The sequence below is a fragment of the Thamnophis elegans genome, chromosome 4, assembly GCF_009769535.1.
Source record: "Thamnophis elegans isolate rThaEle1 chromosome 4, rThaEle1.pri, whole genome shotgun sequence".
NCBI classification, from domain to species: domain Eukaryota; kingdom Metazoa; phylum Chordata; class Lepidosauria; order Squamata; family Colubridae; genus Thamnophis; species Thamnophis elegans.
The window spans coordinates 35,043,189-35,068,860 of NC_045544.1; the positions used below are offsets into that span (position 1 = coordinate 35,043,189).

Sequence of the window (25,672 nt, forward strand, 5' to 3'; positions counted from 1 at the left end):
ACAAAGCTTACCGCGTTAACTCCTGGCTGGCAAAGCAGAAGCAGCTTCCTCGAGACATCGTTATATATTTTACTACAAGAGAGTTTAGAAATATGGTACTGCAAGCATCTTATAACACTAAGCTTCAAATTGGCGGTCAAGACCTGGTTGTTTTGAAAGAGATACCACCTCAAATGTTAAGAGCCAGGAGAGACTACGCTTTTTTTGGTCGAAGAACTCAGAAATCGTCAGATACAGTATAGATGGGATGCACCATTTGGCATCATATTTACATTTGATAAGCAAAGGTACCGCCTCAACTCTGTATGGAAAGCCCGAGATTTTTATTATAATATATTGAAGGCCGGACACCCTGCACCATCTGGACCTAGAGAAAGACTACAAGAAGGACAGGATAGACAGCAAACTACACAACCACCAGACAAGATGGAGCATCTTTCTTCTCTAGAAGTGCAAGGTGCTATGGAACCAAGACCTAGCCGCATGACTACTAGACATATGGAGAAACAAGCTAAAAAGCAACAGCATCAACAATCATCGGCCATCGATCAAGGATCTACAACAACAAATCTGGAAGCAATGGGAGGAGCTAGACCTAAGGTTAAACAGGCCGTGCAGGAAGCTCTAAAAATGCTTCAACCAACCAAAGATGACAACTAAGATTTTAACATGGAATGTCAACGGACTGAACTCTCCACAGAAGAGGAAGAAAATATTTCATTATCTCAAACAGTTTAAGAACGATGTAATTTGTTTGCAAGAAACTCATATCAAGTCAACTGATCAAAAATATTTGATCAACTCAAAACTTGGTCAACATTTTGCAGCTTCTGCTATGGAAAAGAAGAATGGTATAGTTGTATACTTAAGAAAAGATATGAAAGCTGAATTAATAGAAGCAGATCCCTTCGGAAGATATATTGCTTTAGACTTAATCTTAGAAGGGAAAAAGACATTACTTTTGGGAATTTATGCTCCCAATCAACAGCAAGATAGATTCTATAGAAATCTTCATGCTAAATTAGTACAGTGGGACTATAGTTCCTGTATACTATTGGGTGACTGGAATGGAGTGATAGACACTAAGAGAGATAAGAAGATTTCCCGCCTAAATACCAAGATGCGAGCAAAGTTACCCAAATCTTTCTTTGACATTATGGATGATTTTGAATTGAGAGATATTTGGCGAGAAAGAAATGCAGAGGAATGTGACTTCACTTTCTTCTCGGACAGGCATCAATCCCTCTCAAGGATTGATTTTATTCTAACCACTAATGATTTGCTTTCTAGGGTCAAGAAAACAAAGATTGCAGCTAGGATCCTTTCGGACCATAACCCAGTTTGGATGGAGTTGGGAAGGGTAGTGCAGGCAAGAAGGTCTTGGAGATTGAACGAAAACTTATTTAGATATGAAAAGTATATTAATGATTGTAAAAAATTACTATCTGAATATTTTGTTTTGAATATGAATAAGGGTACATCTATGGAATTTGTATGGGACGCAAGCAAAGCGTATATGAGAGGAGTTTTGATGAATATAAATAAAACACATAGAAATAAGCAAGGGTTAAAACGAACAGAACTGGAAGAGGAAATTAAGAGAAAAGAGCTGGAGTTAACAATGAACCCAGACGATACAAAGGTTAAGGAAGCTATTAACATATTAAAATCTCAATTTGACATGTTGATCTCTGACCAGGTGGCTACTAATCTATTATATGCAAAACACAATACTTTTTGTAATGGAAACAAACCTGGCAGATGGTTAGCTTATCAGATTAGGAAATAAAGGAAATCTCGAAATATATCTAAACTGATTTACAGAGGGAAGGAGGTATTTCAACAGGAAGAGATTCAAAAGGCTTTCTGGGAATTTTTTACAGAACTGTATAAAGGGGATTAAATTAATGGTTTAGACATAGACAAATATTTAGACAAAGAGAAAATACCTTCAGTTAGAGAAGAACACAGGCAAAAATTGAATCAACCAATAACCTCGGGGGAAATCCTGCAGGTAATTAAGCAATTAAAGTCAGGGAAAGCACCAGGTACAGATGGCTTGACAGCGGTTTACTATAAAAACTTACAGTTAGAAATGGTAGAACCTCTTAGAGAATTATTTAATATGATTCAAACGGAAGGTAAAGTCCCTCCATCTTGGAAGACAGCGTTTATATCTTTGATACCCAAAGAAGATCAAGATACTACTCAACCCAAAAATTATAGACCTATTTCATTACTGAATGTAGATTATAAAATTTTTACTAAAATATTAGCAAATAGGTTAATGTTGGTCACTCAACAATTGATACATACGGACCAAACAGGTTTTATACAAGGGAGGCAGATGAAAAGTAATGTTAGATTAATTATTAATGCATTAGAATATTTGGGAAAGAACAACCAGATCCCTGCTGCGTTTATATTTTTGGATGCTGAGAAGGCCTTTGATCGAGTTAACTGGCAATTTCTGTTGAAGATACTGCAAAAAATGCAGATAGGAGATAATTTTTTACAGTCAATTAAAGCAATATACCAACAGCAAACAGCACAAATCATAGTCAATGGAAGTCTAACAGACTCTTTTCAAATTGGAAAAGGTACAAGACAGGGCTGTCCTTTGTCCCCATTATTGTTTATTATAACTTTGGAAGTATTGTTGAATAAAATACGGGGCTTGGATGGTTTAAAAGGGATCAAGATTAGGCAGCAAGAATATAGAGTCCGCGCTTTTGCGGATGATTTGGTCATAATATTGGAACAACCGCAGGAATCTAGTATGGTTTTAATGAATATGATTAATCAATATGGTCAAGTGTTGGGCTTTAAAATAAACTTAGGAAAAACCAAAATATTAGCTATAAATATGAATATTAAACAAAAGGAAGAATTAGGAGTGATGCTAGGATGTGAGGTAGTTAAAGAAGTCAAATATCTTGGAGTTAACATTTTAACTTCAAATGGGAAATTATATAAGCATAATTATGAACCACTTTGGCATAGCATACAGACAGAGATGAAAAAATGGGAGAAATTGCACTTATCTTTGCTGGGTAGGATAGCGGCAGTGAAAATGAACATTTTACCAAAATTTTTATTTCTCTTCCAAATGTTACCTATACTTAAAAAAGATGCGAACCTTTTAGAATGGCAGAAGGGTATCAACAAATTTGTGTGGGCAGGAAAGAAGCCGAGGGTAAAGATGAAAATAATGCAAGATGTACGTGAGAGAGGAGGATTGAAACTACCTAATTTAAAACTATATTATGATGCAGTGGTATTATCTGTAATTAGTGATTGGATTCACTTAACCAATGATAGAATATTGAACATTGAGGGACACGATCTGGTATTTGGTTGGCATGCTTACCTGTTATTCAACAAAAAATTGGATAAGAACTTTAAAAGTCATATTTTAAGAAATGCTTTATTGCGGGTCTGGAAGAAATACCAATATAAATTAAATGACAAGATACCCATGTGGGCAATTCCTAGACACGCAATTGAAAATATGAATACAGCACAAAAACAGGACAGAATTACCTACAGACAGCTTCTTACCTCGGAAAGGGGGGGTATTACAATTAAAATCTTTAGAGGTATTAAAAGAGGAGAAGGTAGTTCAAACATGGTTCCAGTATGGGCAATTACAGGCTAGGTGGAAAATAGATCAAAAAATTGGTTTTATTCAAGTTGAGGATAATCTGCTTAAACAAATAAGAGATCAAAGCTTAATGCATATAAAGAGGATATATAATGTATTAATACAGATGGATTCGGAAACAGAATTAGTTAAAGATTGTATGATAAAATGGGCTCAAAATATTGAGGAACCAATAATGTTGGATACATGGGAAAGAATCTGGGTAAGAAATGTGAAATTTACACAAGCTCAAAATCTGAGAGAAAATTTTTACAAGATGTTCTATAGATGGCATTTAGATCCTAAAAAGTTGGCTTCTATGTATCCGAATGTACAGCCTAAATGTTGGAGGTGTGGTTCTCTCGATGCTACATATTATCATATATGGTGGACCTGCCAAAAGGTTAAGGCATTTTGGATAAAAATATGGTGGGTCATGCAAAATGTTTTTAAAAGAAGGATAAAGTTTAGTCCTCAGTTATTTTTACTAGGTATATGTACTGACTTTACAGTGGTAGAGACCAATTTGATTCTGCACCTGATAACTGCAGCAAGACTGTTGGTGGCGCAATATTGGAAGAAGGAAGACTTGCCTACAATTCAAGAATGGACATTGAAAGTAACAAACTTAGCTGAAATGGCTAAAATATCGGCATATCTCAAAGATCATTCAAATGAGAGATATAAACGAGACTGGAAAAAATGGATTGACTATATACAAAATAAATACGGGACTAAGAAATTCCAGTTAGCCTATGCTTAAGATCAGAAATGATTTAAACTGTTAAAAGTCAGTTCAGTAAGAAGAAGCTAAGGTCAATCTAGAATGTCATTAATTTCTTTATTTCTTTTTTCTCAATAGATTTTAGACTGTGTTAGTTAAAAATCCATACCGTGTATGGGTTCTGGGAAGTCGGGGGGGGGAAGGAGGAGGGGGGTGGGGGGGTGGAGGGAGGGAGGGGTACACACATCAAAAAAAAATTGTACTTCAATGTCTTAATGATTGACAAATGATGACATATTTGTGTTTTTTTAAAGAAAAATAAAAAAGTTCTGTTAAAAAAAAAACAGGCATGAACTCTTCTGCCTTTGAAAATGTAAAAGCTAGCAGAATATTCATGAATGTTTAATCATTGATTATTGCATCTTGTTGCAATTGCATCTCTATATAGAGCATAGAATCATAAAACTAGAAGGAACCTTGGAGATAGTGGTGGGTTATGACTGGTTCGTCCCAGTACAGGCGTAACAGTGCCTGCCAGGAGGATCAGGTACCGTTCTGGTACGGTGCTCCATAGGGCCCACCTGCCCGCCCGAGCTCCTTACCGGTATTTGAGCTTTTCGGCACTTCTGCACACATGCACGGAGCATATGGTGCCTGTGCGATGCTCTGCTGAGCAGCTGGAGGGTTGCGGAGGCGTTGCAGAGCATCCCAGGAGGTAAGGACACATGTGTGTGCCGTGCTCATTCATGCGGTGGATGCCGGGCCCCGTTGCACTGTACCGGTTCCACTGGGATCCGGAACACACCACTACTTGGAGATCTTCTGGCCAACCCCCTACTGAAGGAAGACGCCTTAGACCATCTCAGTCAAATGGTCGTCCAGTCTATTTTTGAAAACCTCCAGTTAAGGAGCACTCACAACTCCTCAAGGAAAGCTATTTCATTGATTAATTGTTCTTACAGAAATTTATTCATATTTTAAATTGGCTCTTCCTTTAACAAGCTTCCACCTATTACTTCTTGTCCTGCCCTCTGGTGCCTTGGAGAAATACGTCAGTCTCCTCTTCTCTGTGACAGCCCCTCAAGTACTGGAAGCCAGTTATCATGTTCCCCTAATTATTCTCTTCGATAGACTAAACATACCTAAATCGCTCAATCATCCAATCATTTAGCCTCCAGGTTCTTTATCATCTTTGTTGCATTTCTCTAAACACTTTCTAAAGTATCAACATCTTTTTTGTATTATGGTGCAGTATTGTAGTGTGGTATAAAGCAGTACTAGCACTTCTTGTGATCTTGATGCTATACATCTGTTGATGCAGCCTATGACTCTATTGGTTTTTTTGGCAGCAATTTATTTTGGACAAATTATTCATGTTAATCTTGACCAAAGAGCAAGAGGGGAAGGGAATAGTCTCACCTGAATAATTTTCTCATAGCACAGGGTGAGAGCATTGAGAATATTGAATTCATTCTGATGCATATATCATCCTTTGTCAAAGACCAAATTGCAAGCAACTCTTGATATAAGCAGTGGATGGAAACAACAGTGGGCCTGTTTAAGTTTTAATTCTGATTCCTCACATGAGCTACAAGGGAAATAGTTCTCTTTTAAACATTGTATATACAAAGGCAATATCAGTAATTCTGATGTAATGATTTTGAAAAAGACTTCTAAGTAACATGCAGTTCAGAATTAAAATCCCCATGAAGGATCTTCGAGCCGAGGTGGCGCAGTGGTTAGAGTGCAGTACTGCAACCACTTCAGCTGACTGCTATCTGCAGTTTGGGGGTTCAAATCTCACTGGCTCAAGGTTGACTCAGCCTTCCATCCTTCCGAGGTGGGTAAAATGAGGACCCAGACTGTGGGGGCAATATGCTGACTCTGTAAACCGCTTAGAGAGGGCTGAAAGCCCTATGAAGTGGTATATAAGTCTAACTGCTATTGCTATTGCTATCTTGTCTTTAGAATGGAAAAATATGCTAATAATCTTTCTGGCATTTTGTACAGCATAGTAGTAGTACAGGCAGGTGATTTGAAGGCCAATATCTGGGCTACAAAGATTTAGGAAGGTGTTTTGAGGATTTCGGAATGTTTGCTTCTGAGATACAGAAAGTGAAGTTTCTGTTGTTCTAGCAACAGGGGTGGGTTCCTACCGGTTCGCACCGGTTCTTGCGATCCGGTTCGTCAGTGAACCCGGAAGTAATTAACTTCCGGGTTCCTAGCTCCTAGCCCCTGTCGCTGGGTGCCTGCAGGGTTTTTCTTTTTAAAAAATGCCTCTCCGGAGAGGAAGCCCTGTCAAAGCGCACCTTTCCCGCCTTGGCGGCTGCAGGGACCACCCCACTGCTTTATCTTCCTCCTCCTCCTCCTCCTCCCCTTCTGCCCTGAGCAGCAGCAGCAGCAGCCGAGCCGGGAAAGGAGCGCTTTGGCAGGGCTGTGAAAGCCCTGTCAAAGCGCACCTTTCCCGCGTCGGCGGCTGCAGGGACCGCCCCGCCGCTTTATTTTCTTCCTCCTCCTCATCCCCTTCCGCCCGCAGCAGCAGCAACGGCAACCAAGCCGGGAAAGGAGCGCTTTGGCAGGGCTGTGGAAGCCCTGTCAAAGCACACCTTTCCCGCATCGGCGGCTGCAGGGACCGCCCCGCCGCTTTATTTTCTTCCTCCTCCTCCTCCCCTTCCGCCCGCAGCAGCAGCAACGGCAGCCGAGCCGGGAAAGGAGCGCTTTGGCAGGGCTGTGAAAGCCCTGTCAAAGCGCACCTTTCCCGCGTCGGCGGCTGCAGGGACCGCCCCGCCGCTTTATTTTCTTCCTCCTCCTCATCCCCTTCCGCCCGCAGCAGCAGCAACGGCAGCCGAGCCGGGAAAGGAGCACTTTTGCAGGGCTTCCGCCACGCCCCCAAGGACCGCTGACCTCGCGCTGCCGTTTCTTCTTCTTTCCCGGCCTTCCCAGTTAGCTTGCTTGAAGCTCCGAGGAGGCGAGAGGAGGGTCGCAGGAGTGGAAGTGGGGGGAGGTCTTCCCGGCTGGGAACAGCTGAGAGGCTGCCGGCCCCTTTCGCAGGAAAGTTAACTTTTCTTGGCGAAATCCTGCCCCCCCCCCCCCCGCATGGGTGAGCTGTCCTCTTCCCATAAGCCGCCCGGAGTTACCTGTGTGTGAGGTGGGCTGCCCTATGCATTTGCGTGTATGCGCTGGAAAGAGAGTGAAAAAGAGAGGGAGAAATAATTATATTTATTAGATAGATCAGTCTTTCTCCACCTTGGAGACTTGAAAGTGTGTGGACTTCAACTCCCAGAAAGGGAGTTGGGAGAAAGGGAGAAAGGAGGAGAGAATGAAAGGAAGATGGGGGAAAGAAGAAAGAGGTAAGGAGAGGAGGATGGAAAGGAGAGAAAGAGGGGGAGAGAGGGTAGAAAGGGGAAGAGGAAGAGCAGGAGTAGGAGAAAGGTAAGGGAAGAAGGAAGGGGAAGGAGAGGAGGAAGGAGAAAAGTAGAGAAGGGAGGGAGGGAGAAAGGAAAGGGAAAGGAAAGGAGGATGGAAGGGAGAGAAAAGGAAGGAGAGAGGGTAGGAAGGGAAAGAGGAAGAGCAGGAGCAAAGGAGAGGTAAGGGAAGAAGGAAGGGGAAGGAGAAGAGGAAGGAAGGAAGTAGAGAAGGGAGGAAGGGAGAAAAGAAAGGGAAAATAAGGTGGTGCTATAACAGGAGGAAGGGATGGTAAACAAAGCAACCCAAACTGTATATTATAACCTATTAAATGAAATAATAAATGTATAAGAATGATAAATGTTAAAACACTTGTAACCAAACAACATGCTATATGTGATGATGGGTTTTTTTCTTTTTGTTTTGTTTTGTTTTTATTGTTGTGGGTATGTGTCGTCTATGTAACAAAAAAAATTTAAAAAAATATTTTTATAAAAAGGTGGAGAAACACTGAGATAGATGATAATGAGGGAGGGAGAGGGAGAGAGAGAGAGAGACCATAACTAGATAGACAGATAGGCAGGCAGATAGACAGATGGATAGAGAGAAAGAGAGAGAGATAGGTAGGCAAGCAGATAGATGGATGGAGAAAGAGAGGGGGAAAGAGGGAGAGGGATACCATAACTAGATAGGCAGGCAGATAGACAGACAGATGGATGGATGGATAGAGAGAGAGACGATGTATATAATTAAGGTGACCAGACGTCCCTAGCGAGGTCGCGGGCTGGCAGTAACTGCCGCGGCCTAGCTCCCCCCCCCCGGTCAATGGTGTCCCTCTTTACCAATCTGAAAATCTGGTCACCTTACTTGTTTAGGTAATTCTGAGGTGGTTGATGGTTCTGTGAGTGCCTGTCCTTTATAATTTTCCACATTGCCTTGATGGTTTTTATTCCAGTGACTTTGTCTTTCCTGTTCTTAGGCTTAGGAAAAAAAAAACTGGTTTCATTGGCAGTCTTTTTTTTTGGGGGGGGGGGATTTTTATTTTTTTGGTGTTTTCCTAGCACTGTCATAGTTTGTGGGTGTGGGTGGGTGTGTAATGTCCCACAGTTATCTATGCATTAATAATGATCTAGTAATATTAATAATATCTAGTAATTAGTAATATCTATTAATAACATCGTCTTGGCCACTCACACCAGGTCACATGGGTCGCAGGCCACTCCCATCCGGTCACATGGGTGGCAAGCCACTCCCATCCGGTCACATGGGCAGCAAGCCACTCCCACAAAGGAGGCCACGCCCACAGAGTAGGTTCGAACAATTTTTGAAACCCACCCCTGTCTAGCAACCATAGTAACTGCTCAGACTTAGCACCCCTATCCACATGGAAGATATCTTGTTGCTTGCTTTGTAGCTAATGTACACAATGAGTAGTATTTGCAGCTTATACAAGTAGTTCTCAACTTATGACTACAAATGAGCCAAAAATTTATGTTGCTAATGAGACACTTGCCCCATTTTAAGACTTTTCTTTTCCAAAATTGTTAAGTGAATCACAGTTGTTAAGTGTAAAATGATAAGTGTTTGTAGGAAATAGCTAGACATCAAATATCAAAATTTTATGCATTTGGCTTCATTTGTGGATTCAAAATAAAAATGACAATAAGTCAATAAGTCAACCTGCAGTTTTCTGCAGGTTCTATTATACTTCACAATAGCACAGAAATTAATGTTTCTGTCTTCTGTGATTCTTAAAGAGTTGAAAATTAAATTAAATATTACAGGGTTACATAAAGACCATTCTTGGAAGGTCATCTCTGATTCAATCCATTTGAAGATATGTGTATCACACGTTATTTTCCTCTAGTGAGCTGGAAATAGGCTCATGGATCCTCCTGAATATCCCAGCAGAACTTGAAGGGCAGCTTTTCCATCCTCTCCTTAAATACACAGTCAAATCTTTCACTCTGGGCAACAGTCATGAGATTCTTCCAGTCCCCAACAGTGCCTGGTAAGCAGTGGTTAAAAAAATGTCAACAGTTTAATGGTTTGCAAAACATAATTAACTTGGGACATTGGCCATTTCTCCATTAACAGATGACTGCTTAGTCACCTCCTTGTTCATCAAACAGTTCTTAGAAATCTGTATGTATGGTTTTTGGGGAGTGTTGGAATTCATTCCGGGTGTTTGCGTGCAGGGCAGTTTCTGCTGTCTGAAACACACATACACAGGGATGCAAAAACATCACACCAGAAACATCTTTCTGGCCTAACGGTCATAACTCACTATGCAGCCTCATGTAACAAGAACTATGTGAGCCAGCTACTCCCACACATGCCCTTTCTCCCCGCTATGCTGTGCTGTAACTTTCTATTCCCCCTCTCCCCCTCCCAATGCCATGCAGCTTGTAACCTTCTGTTCTCCTTTTGCCCACCCTTTGCAATGATGTGATTTTCTATTGGTTTATTTGTAGAATGCTGTGAACTTTTCATTAGTTTACTTGTACCATGTGTGATTATATATGCCTTTTGATACGCTCCATGTGTGATTATATATGCCTTTTGATACACTGTAATTAACTTTTTCTAATAAAAGAGCCCTTCGATGATCATTCAAAGCTTTAGCTCATCCCAAGGAATTCTGTCTGGTGTTTTCCTTTTGGTTAGGCAAGGACACATGAGCAGCCCACCAGTGTGGCGACAACGCCGCAACTGGTGACCCTGACATGATCTTGCTGATCAAGCACGTCGCCTCATCCGTCTCATTTGGCACCCCCATTCCTTACCGGCGAAGGAATGCCCCTTGCATACCAGGACCGGCTGTCATAGACGGAGCATCCTCCCAGAATCGTGAGTTATGGGGGCAGAATTCTCTAAGCATCAGGTTGCGCACCTCCACAAACTTAGAGAATTGGCCAAATCCTCAATAATCTTAAAAAACAATGGGAACATTCTCCCCATCCCTTCGAAAAAAGATCTTACTAATCTTCTCAGGTACATTTATCAAAATTATCCCACATATCCTGAGAAGGGCTCAATTCGAACAACCATTTGGGTAAAAATAGGGAAGTATTTCCACCAACCCCTAAGGGCACCACCGAAAATACTTTCCACTTGGCAGATCGTCATGGAATATTTAAAAGTTTATGAAAAAGCCATGATGGGGCGACCAGACACCCACCCCCCGCCATATTTGGAAACCTCTTCACTAAATTCACACTCTGAATCCAAGGCTTCCTCTTCCCTTGTATGCATGCCTCTGTCACCCTCAGCCTCTGAAGCTCCTCAGCATTACATCCCTTTAGAGGACGCTTCTGCCTGCTTTCCAACCTGACTCACAGTCGGGAGACTAATCCTGGGGCATTCAGCCAGCCCCACACAAAAGGCTGCTTCTTATCTTCCTTCTTATTTCAATCTCTTGGCAAGTAAATCTATAGATGCTCCAATGCCTGGCTCTTCTTACTTTCTTCCGGTCATCCCGGCTACCTCTGTTCCATTACCCCCTACGATGCCTCTCTTAGTCTTTCCTCATCGTGATTTCATGTCTCAAGGAGTTCTTGCTACTCCCTTTCTTACTGACTCTTCTGATTTCTTTTCTGTTGCTTTGATGACATTTTCCTGCCTGAGCACCTGAATCTTTTTCACAGATGTTTCACAGAGCAATTGATTCATAGGATCTGAATTGGAATGGAGAAAAATGGTTTTGTGCGTGCGTGAGTGTGTGTGTGTGTTTGTGTGTGTGTGTGTGTGTGTTTGAGGGAGCGATGGCTCCAGTAAGGGAACTGCGCCTATTTAGGAAAGTAGGTAAATTATTGCAAACATGATTAATTGAAGGTAAATTATGGGGACAGGTTGGGCAGTAGAGAGTAAAGAGAAAGTGATAGAAGAGTGGGAGAGAGGAAGAAAGGAAAAGAGGGAAAGAGAAAGTGAACAGAGACAAAGAGAAAGAGGATGAGAGAGACAGAGAGAGAAGAGAGGAAGAGGAAAGAGATATCCCACAGCCCTTACAATACCCCTGTGTTTGTTATAAAAAAGAAATCAGGTAAATGGCATTTTTTGCATGATTTGCGGGCTGTTAATAAAATTCTCCAGCCCATGGGAGCGCTGCAGTGCGGCCTCCCCAATCCAAATTTGATCCCCCAAGAATGCGATCTCATGATCATTGATTTAAAAGATGCCTTTTTTCTATACCACTCCATGAGAAAGACTGTTCCAGAATTTAACAATTCCAAACCTGCTTCTCGCTTTCAATGGACAGTCCTGCCTCAGGGAATGCTCAACAGCCCCATCATGTGTCAATATTTTGTAGATAAAACTTTGCAGCCGTATCGGATGGCACACCCTCACTTTTTAATTTACCACTATATGGATGATATCTTAGTAGCGGCATGTGGGCCCCCAGGTACGGTTTTAGCAATATTACCTTTTCTGACTAACCTTCTCCATAAAAATGGCCTGCATATAGCTCCAGAAAAGGTTCAAACAGCACAACCTTTTTCGTACCTGGGTCACAAGCTTTTGGCTTCTCATGCTGCACCTGCAATGCCAAAATTGGACTTGCCACACACTCCCACATTAGTACAGTTACAGCAATATTTGGGCTCCATTAACTGGGCACGCCCATATATGGGACTCACAACCCCTCAATTGGCTCCGTTGTTTTCTGCATTAACAATGGGCAAAAACCCTGCAGATGTCATTAAATTAGATGAAACACATCAGCAAGTTTTAAAAGAGGTAAATGAGGCCCTTGCTCAAATTTGGGTGGATCGTCTTCAGGATAAAACCCCCTTAGCTTTCATTATATGTAACACTCTTGGGCTCCCAACAGGAGCCATGGTGCAAAAAACTTCAAAATTATTAATTATTGAATGGATACACTTGTCTCACACCCCAAAATCCACTATTTCTCAGAAACCTGCACTTTTTGCAGCTCTAATTACAAAAGCCGTATCAGAACAAAGTTGTTGGCCGGAATTGAACCTTCCACGATTTTTCTCCCTTGTTCTTTATCAACTTGGGAGACTTTATTTGCTGACTCGGAAAACCTTCAATTCGCACTTGCTGTCTGGCCAGGTGAGATTTCTTGCCATGCACCTCCCGACCCTAGATTGGCTCTTTTGAAAACTGTTTCCCTGCAATGGCACACTCCATATTCCCCTCTCCCACTTCCTCAGGCCATGACTATTTTTGCTGATGGAAGCAAAACCTATAGATCTTGTGCCTGGCAGGAGAATGGTCGGTGGTGTACAAAAATTACCCCCCCCCCCGGCAGACTTCCGCTCAGCGTGCGGAGCTTGCTGCCTCTATTTTGGCTTTTTCTACTTTTCCAAATAAACCCTTTAACTTGATTTTGGATAGCCTCTGTGTAACTCAGATTGTGAGTTACACAGAGGCTATGCAAAATCAAGTTAAGTTGAGGCCTATCTTTCTCCCTCATTGGAACCACAATTACTCTCGCTCTTTTTATCTTTGCAAAAGTTAATTTCTGCTCACACCCATTTTTTCCATGTTTCCCACATACGAAGCCATCAGCCTTTCCCTGGGCCTCTCCAGGAGGGCAACGATGTTGCTGACGCTGCGGCATCAGCCCACCCCACCCCATGTCAATGTTTGTTCTGCTATCACACCTTGGGATAGCTACTCTTACTTTCATCAGAATAAAAAAGCGCTCATAAAACAATTTGGCCTTAGTCGGCGGGGGCATCAGCAATCATTCAACAATGCCCCAATTGTAGTCGGCAAGCACATTCCCTCCCTATGGGAGTTAATCCCAGAGGGACAGAATGTTGCCAAATTTGGCAAATGGATGTGACTCAATATCCATCCTTTGCTCCTTGGAAGTATCTACATGTAATCATAGATACATTCTCTGGCTTCTCGTTTGCTACCCCACAAAGGGGGGAAGCCACAAAACATGTTATCAACCACTGCATTCGAACCTTCGCATCGCTGGGACACCCAAAAGAGATAAAAACAGACAATGGGCCCGCTTACATCAGTGCAGCCTTTGCTGCTTTTTGTAACCAATGGGACATTGTGCACAAATTCGGTATTCCATATAACAGCCAAGGACAGGCAATGGTTGAGCGCGCTAATCAGACTCTTAAGCATGCCCTTGATCGCTACATTGAAACACAGGGGAAAGCGCCCCCTAGCCTCCCAGCTTTGCAAAACATTCTTAATCTTTGTCTCTATACATTAAACTTTTTAAATCTCACCGGTCAGCCGCCTTCCTCAGCAGCAACTCGTCATTTCGCAGCTCCATCTTCTGCTGACACTCTTCGACCACCTGTCTACTATCGCTGCTTGCCTGACCTGACGTGGCGAGGACCTGCTGACCTGATTACCTGGGGAAGGGGCTATGCTGCAATCCAACTAAAAGACAAGGTTCTTTGGATCCCAGGATGGCACGTAAGACCATATTTGCCCAAACCACCTACACAGCCACCTACACAAACACAGAAGCTGCCTGACCATGACCAATCAGCAGGAACCACAGCTTGAGGCTGTCTCTGTCTCTGACCTGGAGAACAGGGCAGAGCACCCTCCACCCTACCACTCTTGGGTGTCGCATGGAATGTTAAACAACTGTGTATTTTATCTGCTCAAATGGAAACCCTAGCTAACACCATGATATTTGGGCTACAAGCCCTGCTGGCTGAAGTTGACTCTTTAGCTGGAATTTTAACTCAACATAGATTAGCTCTGGATTACTTGTTAAGCAAGGAAGGAGGCCTATGTGTTTGGTTGAATGCTACCTGTTGTTATTATTTGAACCAGTCCGGAGAAATTGAAACCAGTGTGGAAAAATTACATGATATCGTTCAAACAGTTAGACAGACATATAAGGCCTCGGACTCCTTGTGGAATTGGCTGACCTCTTGGATACCTAATTTTAGCTGGTTGGGAAATACTGCCAAGACCATTATATTGCTTTGCTGATACTGTTGTGCTGCTGTATTCAATGTGTACCCTCTTTATTAACTATGTGCAAGAATATACTCTCTAGCTTGGCTCCACAGAAGAAAATTCACATTGTCAACCACATGGAGTTACATGAACAGTCAACCCCTTTCATGGGGAAAGATCCCTTCCGCATGCCCAACGACGAAGAGGGAGACGCTGCCTTTTAAAACAAAAATATAGGAGATGTTGGAATTCATTCCGGGTGTTTGCGTGCAGGGCAGTTTCTGCTGTCTGAAACACACATACACAGGGATGCAAAAACATCGCACCAGAAATATCTTTCTGGCCTAACGGTCATAACTCACTATGCAGCCTCATGTAACAAGAACTATGTGAGCCAGCTACTCCCACACATGCCCTTTCTCCCCCTATGCTGTGCTGTAACTTTCTATTCCCCCTCTCCTCCTCCCAATGCCATGCAGCTTGTAACCTTCTGTTCCCCCTTTGCCCACCCTTTGCAATGATGTGATTTTCTTTTGGTTTATTTGCAGAATGCTGTGAACTTTTCATTAGTTTACTTGTACAATGTGTGATTATATATGCCTTTTGATACGCTCCTTTTTGATGATGCTGTAACTAACTTTTTCTAATAAAAGAGCCCTTCGATGATCATTCGAAGCTTTAGCTCATCCCAAGGAATTCTGTCTGGTGTTTTCCTTTTGATTAGGCAAGGACACATGAGCAGCCCACGCCACAGGGGAGGAAGCAAAATGGTTTGCAAAAAATAATTTACTTGGGCAGTGGTGAAGTCCTTTGAGCATTGTCTATGTCCACATAGGTTTAAGAAGGCAGTTCTAAGACTAGAGGACAGTGCCCAGGGTAGAAAGTGAAGAGGCTATGTGTCCATCACTAAAAGCGGCCAGTGTGAACTAGAACGATCCCACTCCCTAAGGATCATTAAACTATGCAAGCATCAGATTGGTCATAGAAACAGTCAAAATATATCCATGCCAAAAATTTGTCAGGATGAAAAAGAGAACAATACTTTAAGATTGGTACAGCTAAGAAAGATTTAAAGCTGCCTCAGATACATGCTGGCAATCAGACTAATGCAAAATAATGGAGAGACAGTAGAAAGAGAGGATGTTAGGACATGTCTATACAACTTAAAAAATGCCTTTCAGATGAAGGCATGTAATCCTGGTCTCAGATGAAGCCTGACATGTCCCACAAGCATAAGCTCAGGATTATGAATTACTACTGATTTACCTTTGCGTCCTTTGCTGAAATCTAGATCATCAGAAGGCATGAATTTGTAGTTTGATCTAGAATCCACTTTCATGCCATCAAATTTAGCTTTATCTGCCACATCATCCACCTCCTTTTCACTTAGTTCTTTTCCTAGGAAGTTACATATTTTCAATACTGAACTTCTCAGATCCTGCAATTTGATATAGCTTTACATTAGAACATCCGAAACAATGGAGAAAAGATGGAAACGTTTGTGAACATATTGTGATAATTCTAAAGAATATCACTTTCTTACACAAATTTCACATGCTGTCTCTCACTCCCCCAACCTTCGTTTCTTTTCTTACTAAAAAAATACTGAGATTAAGTGATTTGTATTTTTTAAAATGAACACTGTACATTGACATGGCAAGCATTATCAATGGATTAGACACAAAAACACTTCCTTAGGATTGCTGCTAAAGGTTTTCAAGAGGCAAATTGTTGAGTAACATTTTTCTCAATATATTTATATGACACAATTTTTCTAAGATTCTGATTCTTACATTCTTAGCAATTTTATTAGAGACTGGCCAGTTGTCAAGTCTGGTTAAATAAATGCCTTGGCCTCTCTTGAAAATGATGGGTGCAGTTGAGTTGAATCAATTACTTTTGAATCAAAACAGGAAACTATTAAATGAGCCAAAATTTTGCTGAATTAAAAACCCATTTTGCTTACCAGATTCCCCTTCTCTACTAAGTCAGTAACTCTATCAAAAACAAGATCAACTTAATTTTACCTAACCTGTCTGCAATAAAGACAAGCAAACTCCTGTTATTTCTACCATGTCTACATAAGTATTTACAAATACACTGTTTATAAATCTGATTTCAAAATGGCAAAAGTCTAATTTTCTGAATCCTCCTCTTTCTTATTGAAAAGGGGGCACTTACCTCCAGGATTTGACAGAAATAACCAAGTATGGTTCTGTAATCACCTCTGTAACTTCCTTCTGCAGTAAGTTATTCTGAACATCCTATCATTTCTAAAGCTTAATAGTCATATTGCACTACATGACATACATACAACTTACCTTTTTCATTTCTTCATAAGAAAGGAAGAAAATATTGAAATCATCCTTATGAGTGCACCAGCCTTCTATATGGTGTAGCCACAAACTATTGCCCACTGATAGGAGAGAAATGGATTGAGCATAAACATGACAGCAGTGATAGACGTCACCTGATTCAGTTCATTTGCAGCGTTCCAACTGACAGATTGTCTTAACGCTTGCATTTCCTCCATTAATCCTGATGAGCATGGAGGTCTTCAGATCAAAGCATGATTGAGGAGACTCCCCCCAGGGGTGGGTTGCTACCAGCATTGCTGGTGGTTCGCTTTGTACGTGCTTTGTGCGCGCTGCATGCACATGCACAATTGAGTGTTAATTGTCCTGTGCATGTGCAGAATATGAAAAAATGATTAAAAACCAAGCCAGCAACAGCAGTGGCAACCGGGGAACTGGTTTGGGGGCATAGGAAGCCTGCTGTTCCTACCATTTCAGCAACCCATTCCCAATTTCCACTACTGGTTTGCCCAAACCAGTGCAAACCGGTATCAATCCACCTCTGGGCTTCCCTAATAACACTGGGTATATAGTGGAGAGACAAGGAATGGGAGCCGTAACAAATGTGGTTGCACACTCTGACTTGTTAAGGGGTGTGGGGGAGTTCTTTCAAGAGACCCCTATTTTGTTTTCTCTGCTTTTTCTTTTCCTTATTTGGATCTTTGGAGCAATATGGATCATTTTTTATACTTCTGCAGATTTTTTTTATTTTTATTGATTTGTATTCCACCTTTATTATGTTTACAAATAGCGCAATTTGGTGAACATATTCAACACACCTTCCTCCTCCTATTCCTGTTAGCTCTCTTCTGTTACCCTAAAATGTTCCTAATGGGATTACACTTTTAGAGAATATTTGGTTCTTTAGATATTGCATTCTATTTAAAAAAAATGGGATTACTCTCAAGCTTTCAAATGAATATTGATTTTTGTTAATTTTAGATTTTGTCTATCCATTCCCAACACAATCACCTCCTGATTTTAAACCCCAAATAACTTCTCTCCATTTTTCTGAACATTAAATGAATCCCAGTATTTCTTGCCTTCTCTTGCCTTTCCCTGTCACTTTTACATCATGAGTTGTCCTAGGAGTCCTCTATTCTTCTCCATACATTCATGTTTGTCTAGGATTCATACAAATTACTGCATGAGTAAATCACGATTCTTATCTTATTTTTCGGGGAGAGGGTGGATTCTTTGCTCCACATGGGAAGTGGATTGAATATATTCATATTTTCTTGTCCAAGATAAATGACAAGCATCATCATAATCAAAATCTTCTTACCTTTGCCAGCCAAAAACTTCTCCAAGAATGTATCAAAGTCTTTTGGAGTTTCTAATGTGACTGAAACTTTGTGAAAATGATACATAGAAACCAAGACATCCTTTGGATTTCTAAACACATAAACAATCTGTAGCAGAAAAATAATAGTTAGGTGAAAAAAAATGAAACAAAAACAAGAAAAAAGACAGACCACCAGCATACAATTACCTCTCATACAGTTATGTAATAGGCACCCTTCTATCATGGGATCTTGAAGCTCATCAGTAAAACAATGTTTTGAGAACTTCCCAGAAGGCCAATAGGACTGTGGCTAGCCTCACCTTGGGGAGAATGATGTTCCTTCCATAGGGCAGTAGCAAATGCTTTCTACCTATAACCTGTCCAAGAAAAATCCCGAGTTCATAGGACCCCACATGCTTCTCTAGCTTCTTGATAGAATGGAAAGAGAAGAGGAGGTCCTTCAAATAACCTGTTCCCAACTCATGAAGGGCTTTAAAGATCATAATTTACACCTTGAAATGGAACGGGAAGCAAACTGGTAGCCAATGCAGTTTGCAAAGCGGAAGTCTAATCTATGCAGTTCTTGGAGAACGCACAAAATCCCATTGTGCTAATTTTGCACCAGCTGAAGCATCTCATCATCTTTAAGGGCCATTGTAAAAAGCAGCTCCATATTAAAGCTGTTAGAGTGTTCATCAAAGAGGTGACTAGGGCATGAGTGACTGAGAGTAGCCGGTTCCTCTGAAGAGATTTGATGGTTAAAGAGACGAGAGCCAGTTTGGTTTAGTGCTTAAGGCACAAGGGTAAAAGCAAGACGCTGTGAGTTCAAGTCCCACCTTAGCCATCTCTCTCTCTCTCTCTCTTCTCTCTCTCTCTCTCCCTCCCTCCCTCCCTCTCCCTCTCCCTCTCCCTCTCTATCTCTCTCTATCTCTCTCTCCATTTTTAACACCTGTTTTGTTTAAGGTATTTTTTATTCTCACACTTCAAATTTTATCATCCACCAAACACTGTGGATCAAAATATCATCTGTTTCTTTCATCTTGCCCGTTTGTCAATAAAACATTCAGATGCACAGCTAAAGAATAGAAGACCCCATTCCATTCTATATGTAGCAAAATAGGTCTTACCTTTGCTCTTTTATTTCGTAACCCTCTGGGTACCAAATAGTAGGGCAGATGGGAAGAAAAGAGACGAGGTGATGGCTGATTGGTTAAATCTACCTGGAAAACATTATATTCCATTATATAGCCATGGTATTCTGTCAATCAGGGTAATATTTTCAGTTCCATCTTGATGACCTTCATGAAAAATCAAGCTCAGAATGTTCTGAGTCCATATTGTGCCTGTAAATAAGAAATAATTAAATTAATTCACCCAGAGCCAGTATTATTTGGACAATGTTACAGAGATAAACCTTTCTTATCAGGAAGAATAGTAAATGTTTCAGAGAACATAAAACAATAATTTCTTCTAAAATAGTTGATGCATATAGGAGAGGAAATTAGCTCTGTAAAGAAAAATTAAATGTTGATAACGCAGTGTAGAAAGTTAGTACCCACCCCTCTCATAGCAATATGAAATATTTTAGGAAATATTAAAAGGGCAGATATTTCCTCTAAAAGGGCAGATAGAAAACTCAGCCTTTGTCAATGGGCCATTAAGGCTGAGCTAGCTCACCTGCAACAACTAAAGACAAAGCAGCTTCCTGCAGCTCTCTACCCGCCCCCAGGATGGGATTAAGACACAGCCCTCAGGATATGATAGGATTAGTCCTCTACCCATCTCATCACATGGCACCTGCGAAGATTACATTGGCCATCTTTCCAATCAGCCACCATGTTTCCAGTGTCTTTCTCCCCACTTGGAACTGAACCCAGATGGACATTTCTTCCAACAGCAGATTTAGCAGCAGATTTTACTTACACTTCCAGCTTCTAATAGTCCTGAGAGGCCAACACCCAGCAGTGTCCAAAAGGAAAGTAGACACCAGCAGAACTTTTGAAGCCAAAAACAGCCAAGCTGAAGGAAAGCGCTTGGCTAGACCAGGGCACAAGCATCCCCTTCCAATCAGAGGTGGGTTCGTACCGGTTCCAACTGGTTTGGCTGAGTAGGTAGTAACTTGGTCGCCCACGCCCACGAACCTGTTCTATTGTCGGCAGCACCATCTTTATTTTTCGTTCTGTACATGCACAGAACAATCTGTATTGCAAAAATTGTGTTTTTCCCCTTTCCTAATGTTCTGCACATGCACAGCCCTTTTTAGGTGTAAATGCGCATGCACGCTTGTGAAGCAAGCGCACGTGTGCAAAAAAATTTGCGCACTGAACTGGCAGTACTGCCGGTAGCAACCCACCCCTGCTTCCAATGCCAAGACACTCCAAACATGCCTATGTGCTTGGTGCAAATGAGAGGCTCTTATCCTTTGAAGCTAGCTTGTGTGCTAGGCTCTGTCCAGTCCAGCTGGCACTAAGGAGACTGCAGGCCTTCCCTAGCTTTTGATTTGGGAAGCAAGCTCCGTGCATCAAGGGTGGAAACCTCCCAGGTGAGCTTTCCAAAAACCTTTCTCTTGTTTTAGCCCCTCCCTCCACAAACCCACATTTTTTTTAATGAACTGTAGGAAGTAGCCCAGAAAAGACAGTGCCAGCCCAAAAAGATGCCAAAACGGTGCAAGAATAAAGAAAAATCATTTTTCCCTTAAAGAGACAGAACTGAAAGTAAACACTCAGGAGATAATTGAAAGTCTGGGTTCATTGCAAAAGCCATTACCAAGAATAAATTGGAGGTATGGGCAGGCAGCCAAAAACAATTACTAGAAATAATAAAGCCTGATCCTGAAAATACTCAAGCCTACACTAAAAATAACTCACCAAGAACTCCCTTTTTCCTGCCGCTGACAGTGTTAAACCCCCGGAGTAGGATGCACAAAGGTCCTGGGACAAGATTAACCCATTAAGACAGGAAGACAGGATTCAGAGCAATCACATCAAATAAAAGCACACAAAAAATCCATCAACTTATCAGAAGCTTCAAAGGGAAAAATAGGACAAAATGAAATAAAGCTAGAGGGGAAAGACTTGTTGACCTTTCTCCTTCCTCCTTCCCTAATTTAGTGCTGAAGCTAAATTCTCCACCTCTGCTCTTCAATCTCCCTTTTAATAACTTAATTTGCTAAATTTATTATGCAGGTAAAGAGGGTATAACAATGTGTGACTTACCTTGAAGAACAGAGAAAAAGAATCACCAGGAGCTTATTTTTTAAGAAGTAAAGTGGAGAGAGAGACCTGAATGGAAATGTTGGAAACTCTTCACTGCTTAGCTGACTTCCTTTATGACTCAACTTTTGCCTTGGCAATGTGCTATATGTGCTAATCTTAACTTGCTTTGCAATTTTTTTGTTTCAGCTTTGCACACAACTACCAGAACAACTTTGCCTCCTTCATCTCCCCTCCCCTGTATAAATTTCACTCCACCCCTTCCAGCCTTCTTAAGGATAAACGCAAAGCTGTGATTCTACACAGTCATGTTTATGACAGGCATGCCCAGGACATGACATGTGAGCCATGTCAGAATTCATGTTCAGGTCTACTTAAAGTGATTCTGCACCAGTGGTGGGTTCTGGATCCCATTCCAAACGGTACGGTTGGAACGGGCCCGGCGGTGTCCATATGGACATGTGCAGTGCGCGCGGACACTTGTGCACACACACTTGTGCAGCACACACATGTGTCTTAGTGCCTCCAGCTGATCAGTGCATGCGGAAGTGCCGAAGACTTAAAATACCGGTAAGGAGCTCGGGCGGGCGGGTCCTCTGGAGCACCTTACCGGAATGGTATCTGGTGCTTTGGCAGGCTCCGGTACACCCGTACCAGGGTGTACCACCTGCAACCCACCATTGTTCTGCACACACACTGAGTTCTAGATGTGTCAGCTACACACCACTGTGAAGTTCAACAATTTAACTTCTGTGTGCATTTGAAAATAATATAACAGCCTCGGATTCCAAAGTGTTTATTAACATTCTGCAAATCACAAAGTTAGACACCACCAACACATGGTGCAACTCAGGGCCTCTGCTAACAGAATGTAACAAAGCCTGTTGTTGGGGTTTTGGTGAAGAAACTGATTTCTTCAGACTTATCACATTGTAATTTTAGTGATTAGAGCAGTGGGAAAACAAGATGTATCCTGCAATTCTCACTAGTTAGACTGAAATTGTGAATGGTCCATTTTTAATTCCCTTTAACAGGGTTGACATCAACATACTAAGGGAGAGATTAAGAAATATTTCATGGATAGAAATTTAAAGGGAAAAACAATTCAAGATGCTTGGGAAACTCTGAAATATGAGATCATAAAAGCAAAAGGAATAAATAGTCCATCCTACCAAAAGAATACCATGGGAGACAGAACAGTAATGCAGATCAAATAAGCAAAAAATTGATAAGAGGACTGAAGAGAACTTAAAAGAGCTAGGGTGGTTCCAATCTACAAAATGGGGAAAATTGGATCCAGAAAACTAGACACCGATCATCCTGACATCAATAACTGAGAAATCCTGGAAAAGATAACCAAGCAGCAGATTTATTAGCATCTAGAAAGCAACTACCAAAAGTCAATGTGAGTTTGTTAAAAATAGATCATGAGGGTCAAGCTTTATTACCTTCTTTGATAAATGAGTACCTTAGTTGATCAGAGAAACTCTGTGGATATAGTATAGTTAGATTTCAATAAGGCATTTGACAAAGTAGACACAGCCTATTTCTTGGTAAGATAGAACAATGTGGGATAGTAAGTACCATCACCAGATGATTTGCAATAGTCAATGTCACTCAATGTGAAATCCTAATGGAACTACATTTATATGGAGAGCAGCATGCTGTAGGGCTATCTCACTGTTTTGGGGCAGTGTTCTTCAAAATCTTCATAATGGTGTAGGTGAGGGGATAGAAGAGGAACTCATTAAATTTTCAAACAACATCAGGTTAGGGAAATTGTTAACACTTTGGAGGATAGACTCAAAATTCAGAAGGACTTGAACTAGCTGGTTTCTAGCCAACAAGATGCATTGCAGTGGTGAAAAAAATAAGGTCCTGCACTTAAGCAGGAAAAATAAAATGCACAGATATAGAATATGTGGTACCTGGATCAACAGTAGTAACCGTGAGAGAGATCTAGGTATCCTCATGAATCATCACTTAAGTATGATGAAACAATGTGCTGCAGCTGCCAAAAAGTCAACACAGTCCTAAACTGCATCAACAGAAGGATAGCAGCAAGATCATGAAAGGGATAGTGCCACTTTACATTGCAGTGAAACCACACTTAAAATACTGCATCCAATTGGGGTCACCACAATATACAAAAAAAGATGCTGAGACCCTATAAAGAATGCAGAGAAGAACAATTAAAACGATAAGGAGACTACAGAATAAATCATATCAAGGGAACTAAGCTAATGAAGAGAAGAATTAGGGGTGTTATGAAAGCTCTCTTCAGTATACAAGGGGCTGTTACAGAAAGGAAGAGATTGATTCAGTGGTGGGTTTCAAAAATTTAGAACCTCGTCTGTAGGTGTGGCCTGCTTTGTGGGAGTGGCTTGCTGGCCATGTGACTGGGTGGGAGTGGCTTGCCAGCCATGTGATTGGATAGGAGTGGCTTGCCAGCCATGTGACTGGGTGGGCGTGGCCAACTTGTAAAGTGTGGTGAAATTCACTTAACAACGCTCTTGCTTAGCAACCAAAATGTTGGCTCAGAAACTCTGGCATTTGAAGCATGCAAGTCTTAAAGCTGTCAAGTTACAAGACCCTTGCACCCCTAACCCCTTTATAAAAAAAAACCCAGGGGTGTTCAAACTGGAAGCTTTAGACTTGTGGACTTCAACTCCCAGAATTTCTCCTCTCGCTCTTCATCTTGATGCTGTGCAGACGGGCGGGGGGAGGGAGCTGGAACCGGTTCTAAATGGCACTGTAGATTGTGGAACCTCTTCTATAGAAGAGGTTAGAACTGGCAGGAACCCACCCTGGATTGATTCATTCTCCGAAGTTACTGAGGGTAGACAAGAAACAGTGGAGGAAAAGACATTAAAGAGAGATCCAACTTGAACTAAGGGAAAATTTCCTGACAGTAAGAACAGTGGAACAGATTGCCATCTGTGTTAAGTTTGTTATTAACTGAAGAGGCGTGAGGCAGCTGAGGTAAGAGAGCAGCTATTTTTTCAGTAGAATGGCAACTACAACTATGTACAGAGATTCCACCTCGCCCTGCTTGACAGCTATTTATACTAGAGCTGTCAAGCAGGATGACCAATAAGCTTAGACAGCCTGCGCTCAGCCAGCCGCGCCTTAGCCAATCAGGCGCGGTTGAGCTGTTGCTGGTTGTCAGTCGTAAGTCGAGATTTGCAGCTGGTTGTAAGTCGAGGACTTTAGGATCGGTCGCAAGTCGAGGACTCAGCACTCCTTCCCCCCTAGCGAGGGCGCATGTGCGAACGAAGCACATGCGTAATCTCTTAAGTAGGGAAGCCGGCATCAGACTGGCCCAGAATGCCTCAGTTGTAGCGGTGACGTTGATGAGGTAAGGAGTCCCTGTGGTAGTTCCTCCTGAAGGGAGTGTAGCTTGATGTGACATCAGCACGGCCTACCCTGGGAGGTAGATCCTGCGGAAGGGTAAGTCTGGCATAGTGGCGTGATGGATGGAGGCGAGGCCAGTTGGGGCTGCTGGAAGGTGGTGGCCGGATAGGAGAGGCCTGATTGGATGAAGGCCTCATGCAGAATGTGGTTGGGAGATAGCAATCGTGGATGGAGGTTTGAACTTGGGTAGGCTGCCGGAAGGCGGTAGCTAGGTAGGAGAGGCCTGAGTCGAGCAAAGGCCTCAAGCAGAAGTCCATGTAATGGCAGAACAATGGGTTGAAGAGAAACTTGGGCCGGCTGCTGGGCGGTGGCAGCCAGGCAGGAGGGGCCTGATTGAGAGAAGGCCTTGAGTGGAAGGCAGTGCCTCAGTTGATCCACATGGCGCTGCCATTTGCTGCCATCTGGGAAGCTGACCCTGTAAGAGTAGGACTGGTTACAGCAGTGATGGTGGCAGGCACCCACTTTGGATCCCCAGAAAAGTTCCAAGCATAGACTAGGTCCCCCTCCCTGAAAAGGTGAGGAGGGGCCCCCAGGTTGCAAGGCTGATGCCCTGTATAGAGAGGGTGCAGCCTGTCCAGGATGGTTTCGCAGGTGGCGGCCCATCAGCAGCTCAGCAGGGCTTTTGTTGATACTGGCAAGGGGTGGAGTGCTGACCTAAGAGGTAAGCAGCCACCCTTGCTGGGCAGGATTGGCCATTGCCCTGGTACATCCTGCCAACGGTTC

General features: G+C 42.1%; 1 pseudogene; it reads right to left on the bottom strand.

Moving 5' to 3' along the window:
- Positions 1-9,624: 9,624 nt before the first annotated feature.
- On the bottom strand, positions 9,625-20,161 carry LOC116507274 (annotated as a pseudogene).
- Positions 20,162-25,672: the final 5,511 nt, after the last annotated feature.